Source organism: Ctenocephalides felis, unplaced genomic scaffold (assembly GCF_003426905.1).
Source record: "Ctenocephalides felis isolate EL2017-DRISC unplaced genomic scaffold, ASM342690v1 CF-g0.4_SCAFFOLD_01492, whole genome shotgun sequence".
NCBI lineage: Eukaryota > Metazoa > Arthropoda > Insecta > Siphonaptera > Pulicidae > Ctenocephalides > Ctenocephalides felis.
Window position 1 is genome coordinate 1,250,228 of NW_020537646.1, and position 6,603 is coordinate 1,256,830.

Below are 6,603 nucleotides of genomic sequence, written 5' to 3' on the forward strand. Positions count from 1 at the left end.
AATGTCTAAGTTTATATGCGAAGTTTGAAACGGTCAATTTTACCTGTTTTTTATTACATTTTTATTACATTAATCCAATGGTTAATACATCCATATTTGATGATTTTTGTTATGAGAATTAATGTGATAGGGCTGACTTTTTATTGGTGCAGCAATGTCGGGCAAGGGCTATTTTCATCTATATTTCCAAGTGAAAATCGTTGTCACTGCTGCCTCACAACAGGCTGCTCGAAGTGGGTATCGAACCCGGGACCTCTGAAACAAGTCCGGTCGCTCTTAACCTATATATAATTATATATATATATATATCCTTTTCTATATTCTTCTTAATTTTTCTTCCTCTAATTTTCTTAAATTTTTGCTCTTTTTTCAAATTTCAAATTCTATTTAATTTCTATCTTCATTCCATTTTTTTCTTTATTCTTCATTTAATTTCAGCGAGTTCTAATATTTTTTCTTCTTACTCCTAATACAATTCAGCTACTCGAACTCTGTTATTCCTATTTTTCTTAATTTTTAATTAAATTCTGCTTAACAAATACAATTTTTATTTGATTTCAAATTAACTATATATATATTTTTCATAAATTCTAAGTCAATGACAGAATTTGATCCAAAAATCCCTCAATTTGACCTCAGTAGTACTGAGGTATAAATTCTATAAATAAAATATGTAAACCTACTGAGTCAGTAGATTTAGTGTTAAATAAGAATAGACTTATCAGGCTACAATTTGCTAAATCATAAGATGTTCAATTGCAATCACCGATGCAAGCAGGCAGATGTTACAATATTATCTTCAATATTGCCATTTCGATTCATAAATATCGTTAGAGTCAATTTCTTATTATTTCCAAAAGTGAAAATCTAGTATAAATGTACCGGCTATCGTCGCTAGGAGCTTCTTGTCCGACATTCTCTCGCTCCGCCCTTCGTTCGGAAAACTCTCGCGCTGTTGCCCAACAGTCGCCGCGACTCTACTTGACTAGTACCATAGTCAGTGCTGGATTTACAGTAGGGGCAATCGAGGCTACTGCCCAGGGCGGCAAATTTTGGGGGGCGGCAAAATTTGGATAGTGAGAAAAAAATTCTATACAATATAATCAACTTTTTTTAACAACATTTTTTGTTTTAAGAAATATAATTAACAAAACATAATACGATTGCAATGCAAAATTTTGGTTGAAATAAACGATAACTAAAATTTATTATTTTGCCTTGCCTCCCTCTCCGAACATAAATTATCAAATTGGTTAATAAGTTATCAAATTTGGCTATTGGGCTAATATAAAGATCCGTAAACAAGCTGAAAGTTAAAAAAAAAATATGTTCTTCAGTTCTCGAGCCCTCTTAAAATGACGTATTTGTGCACTTCCAAGCTTATAGCATCGAAAAAAATTTAAACTAGTGACTCATGGAATTGTGCCTTAAGACAAACTACTGAAACATCCTGTACTGAAAATTACATTTTATAAAGAGCTTTAAATTTCATTGAAAAATGAAAAAAAAAGACTTCTAAAACACATTTTTTGTATTTTGAAATTTTTCGAAAATTATGAACTTTTTGCAAAGCAAACGCGCTACGTAGCTGTTTCAAAGAAGAAATATCGAAACCAAATTACCATTTTTCGTAATCGTCTGTACCAAAAGCTAATCAGCACGTCTCCCCATCAATACAAATCTAATTTTAATTATTCAAGTCGATTTCGAGAACACGGGCCAAAATGCCAAAAATGATAATTCAGTTTTTTGAGAAAAAAGCGTCGAATAACATTCAAAAAAATTTACAGAATAAATAGCAGCTTAAGTTTGTGGGGGGCAAGTTTAGCGGTTTCGATGGTCAAATAAAAAAATTTGAAAAAGAAACATTTGGCGGACAGAAGTGATCATAAGACATATGCACATTAAATTATCAGATATTTTAAAGATATTATAATAATAAGTATAAATTTTGTTTACATTTATATAAGTTCTGTAACATTGTTTATCCGTTAGACTGCGACGCGGCGCTTACGCGCTTCTATATTTTGTCCCTCGCAGCTGAAGCAGCGCGATTTCTTTAAAAAAAGTTCCAAAGTTCGTAAAATTTCAAGAATGGTGCGGCATTTTTGTCAGTGCCCCGGGGCGCCAAATTTCTAAATCCGGCCCTGACCATAGTACCATAGTGCATAGCCGGAGCCGGCGAATTCCAGGCAACGTCGGCGAACGAGCCAACCGTGAACCGCTGATCTATAGCCGCAATGCTCACGGATTTCGCGATTATCGATGCATGAGTATACGATAATGCACAAAGACGGACGACGGACGACGGCACTCACTCACCGGTCAATATACTTTTATAATAGACTTTTCTAGGATTAAGTTTTTTCTTTTGTTGTACGATTTGCAATGGTAAACGCATCGCATTCTGATGAGACAATCGCTGATTTGATGCGCACGAGGAGATTTCCACATGGTAAATATTATATGTGATTACGACAATCAGCACTTTGATTCTGTATTTGCCGATTTTTTTAATAAAGCTAAATTTGACTTTGAGCAGTTATATTGCGAAACAACTACTGAGTTATTTTTTTCAACATGCCCTTGTAGGATACAATGTCCCTTTTCGGCCGACTATTGTAAATTCATCAAATTTATTGAATGTCCTTTACTGGACAGTTGTAAATAAAAGAGATAATAATAATAAAAAAAAATATTGCGAAAACCAAACCAATTGCACCACAATGAATACCATATATCAAAGAAACAACTATCCGACTATGTTCAATAAAACTCCAGGTAATTCAACATTGTAGAAATGTGTTTTTTTTCTGTTTTTCAAAAAATTGTTACCTGGTCTTTTTTACCCCATAAGCGAGACAAAATGAAACAACCAGGGGGCAAACGGGCCCAATGTTTTATTTTTAACTTTAATTGTTTTGTTCTGAATCACGTTTTTTGGAGGTGTCACTTAAACTCAAGCCAAAGAGATTGTTATTACAGAAGCTCTATAGATATAGTGTTGCGTATACAAAATCCTTATTTGTTTTTTTTTCAGAGATGCAATTTAATGACATCTTACTTATTAACTTCCCGAAGGAGAATTCGACTCGCTAATTTTGTTTTTTCGACGTTTCAAGAAATTTTTAATCGAATGAGACCAAATTTGGAAAAGTTAAGTGTGTGTGTTGTGTGTGTGTGTGTGTGTGAACAGATTTTTTATGTAGTATTTGTATCTTATGTAATGTAAAGTCTAATGCATCTGTAAAAATTGTATTCAAGGGCTAAATGACCCCCAGGTCAAAAGCTTAAGTAAATAAATAAAAAAGATACTTTACCAAGTAATAGCTACATTATTGAACCAATGCAAAATATAAATTTAATGGGTACATTTTTTACAGAGATAACATTGTATATACTTTTGATCTGGTATTTCGTCAGAAGTTATCAGAATAGTTGGAATAACTATTTATTTAACTTATCTTTTGTATTTAACTTATAGCTTTTTCAACTTAATTTCCTTTTTTTATTAACTACTTTTTATTGTTTCCACCTTTGCCAGGGTAAAGGTTCAGTTGGTACTTTTGACCCTAACCACATGTGAGCTATTATACAAAGGTCAAATAAGAAAAAAAACTGATTTAGGTCATCAATTTTTCTGATGAACATTGAACTAACTTAGTTATTAATTATATAACTAAGTTAGTGATATATTTTATACAAAAATGATATTTATCAAAAACTGTTGAATCTAATTTAAAACAATACATTTTATAAAACATTTAAATAACATGGACTTACAAATTATATTAAGGTCTTGAAAAACTAAACAATAGTGCTCACAGCCAAAAAAAACTAACGACGAAAGGAACTATTTTTGTTATAGATTTTTAAACATTGCCTTTTATGTTTCGATATTAACGTGGTAAGAATCAAGGCGATGGCTAACTAGACATTCTTTTCCCTCTACTTTCAAATATTGTTGGTAAATTTTTTTTAACTATACTTGTTTTTGAGATATCGTGATGGACTTTTTTACACGTGGGCACTTAAGCTTTGCTTCACTCTATGTTAAATAAATATGCCGAAGTTTAAATATATTGCCAGAAAAAGAATATATAATTAACTTCCCGTAGGGTAAGTTATAGTAATCGCAAAAAAATCGAAAATGAAAATTTTTATATATCTTTACGTTTCAGAGGTTTCTGAACATTTTGGCATACCTTAGAAAAAATGGATGTATGTGTGTGTGTGTGTGTGTGTGTGTGTGTGTATGTGTGTGTGTATGTATGTATGTATGTACGTGTGTGTATGTATGTGCGGATACAAATTTTCGTCGACGATTTCGGGAACACGGGTCAACCGATTTGAATAATTCAAAAAACATTCGATTCGTATTGATAAGGAGACGTGCTGATTAGTTTTTGGCGAAGGCAGGTCTAGCCGTTCCGAAGATACGGGGCAAAAAGTGCCGAAAACGGTAACTCAGTTTTTGAGAGAACGGAGCGTCCGATTTGAATAATTCAAAAAACATTTCACTTGTATTGACAAGATGAAGAATCGATAAAATTTTCATAATGGTAGGTCTAGCGGTTTCGGAGATATGGAGGAAAAAGTAAAAAAATGAGCCATTTGGCGGTCAAAAATGATCATTAGACATATGCTCATCAAATTATCAGATATTTTATAGAGATTTTAACAATAAGTATGAATTTGGTTTACAGTCCTATGGGTTCCGTACCAATGCTTATGCGTTAGACAGCGACGCGGCGCTTACGCGCTTTATATTTTGTCCCTATGCAGTTAAAGCAGTACGATTAATTTGAAAAGAAAGTTCAGATCTTCCACAATATGTCAAAATAAAAAAATTTTTTTCAAAAAAAAAAAACAAAAAAAAAATATTAAAAAAAAAAAAATTTAAAAAAAAATTTTTTTTCAAAAAATAGTAATTTTTTGTCCAATTTATAGTTTCTCAAAATCTTATTTTTTTCAAAGTAATTTTTTTTTTCAAAAATGTTAATCGTTTTTAAAAAAATAATAATTTTTGGTACGGGAAGTTCCAGCAATTTGCCTCAAGGCACGATGCCTTAATTGCCTTAAGACAGAATTCCACTTACAGCTAGTTTTGTCTTACAAATTGCTAAAGTGCTAAATGCACTTGAAAGACTAAGCAACCCCTTCCCAGAAACTCCTTACTTCTTGTTCATTTATCTTGCTTTGTTGATCTAAACGGTCATCAATCAAACTGTTCCTTTACCATTATTAATTATTTACATCGATTGTACATTGATACCAGTGCACTAACCTGCTACCAAATACGTTACCAATGACATAATATCAGAACAGAAAGTTGAACCAACTGCAAGCATACAAATGTTTTATTAATAATCGTATCTCGTACTATTACTATATGGCTAAGACCTACCGTGTGCGTTATCCGACTGCAATTGCGACATTGTAGCAATCGTCAAATGGACGCATGATTTCATTATTAGATCCTAGATAGCATTTAGCTAACTAATTGCCTCACATTCAAGTACATTGTATTCCCATGCGGATTCTATGAGAATATTGTGCAAGTGCGAAATAATTATGGAATCGCACACTTTTGGATAGGGGAGACCGGAGAAACAGATTTTAATTAGGAGCAGAAGAAACTGTTTGTAACATAATATTAGTCCTAGTTGTTTCAGGTTGAAATCAAATAGCAAAACTAAAACCAGCATGTTCGCAAATTCAATTCATAATTTTATTAATAATTTCTGCTTATAGAGTTCTGTCCAAAAATTTAATTAAGGCCTGGCATTTTCTGGTATTACTATTTCAGGGTTTCTTCTATTAATAATTCATTATTATAGTACAATCTATATTGTAAATAATTATATTCCATGATATAAGTTATGTTGAGATGTACAAAAATACAAGAAGAAAATAGCAATAAGGATTATAACAATATGAAACTAATCATAATAAATAATAAAAATATATTTTACGTAATAATAAATTTAAATTAACTTAGTTTAATGAAATTTATTAAAATTGTTCCACAAAACAATTTGTTATAGAAGTAGGGAATATATTATATCTCTTGAAGAAAGGCGCAAAGATGGTACAAAAAGTTGGTTAAATTATATACTCCTAATATACAAGACAATTATCAAACCAATATGGTCCTACGGCCTACAACTATGGGGTGCGGCCTGTAAATCGAACATAACTATTCTACAAAGGTTCCAAAATAAAATTTTGAAAGAAATCGTGAACGCTCCAAAATATGTTCCCAATTGGTTGATACATCAAGATCTCAGATTTCCAACTATAAAAGAAGAAATTAGTCTTTATTGCTCCAGATACAAAGCTCGTCTAAGTCGTCATCCAAACGAATTAGCGTTAGATCTGTTCAAGCCTTTACCACCAAAGCTTCTCAAAAAAAGATTCTGCAATGATTTACTACAAAATATCACATAGCATCTAAGAAGGTGCTATCGCTGGATGGCGATCCTTCTCACGCAGTCAAATATTATATACCTCTAATAAAATATAGCTGAATGTACTTTGTATAGTTTGTTAAATTATTTCATATCTCATTTACCCCAATCTCACCTATAGTTATCCGATCTG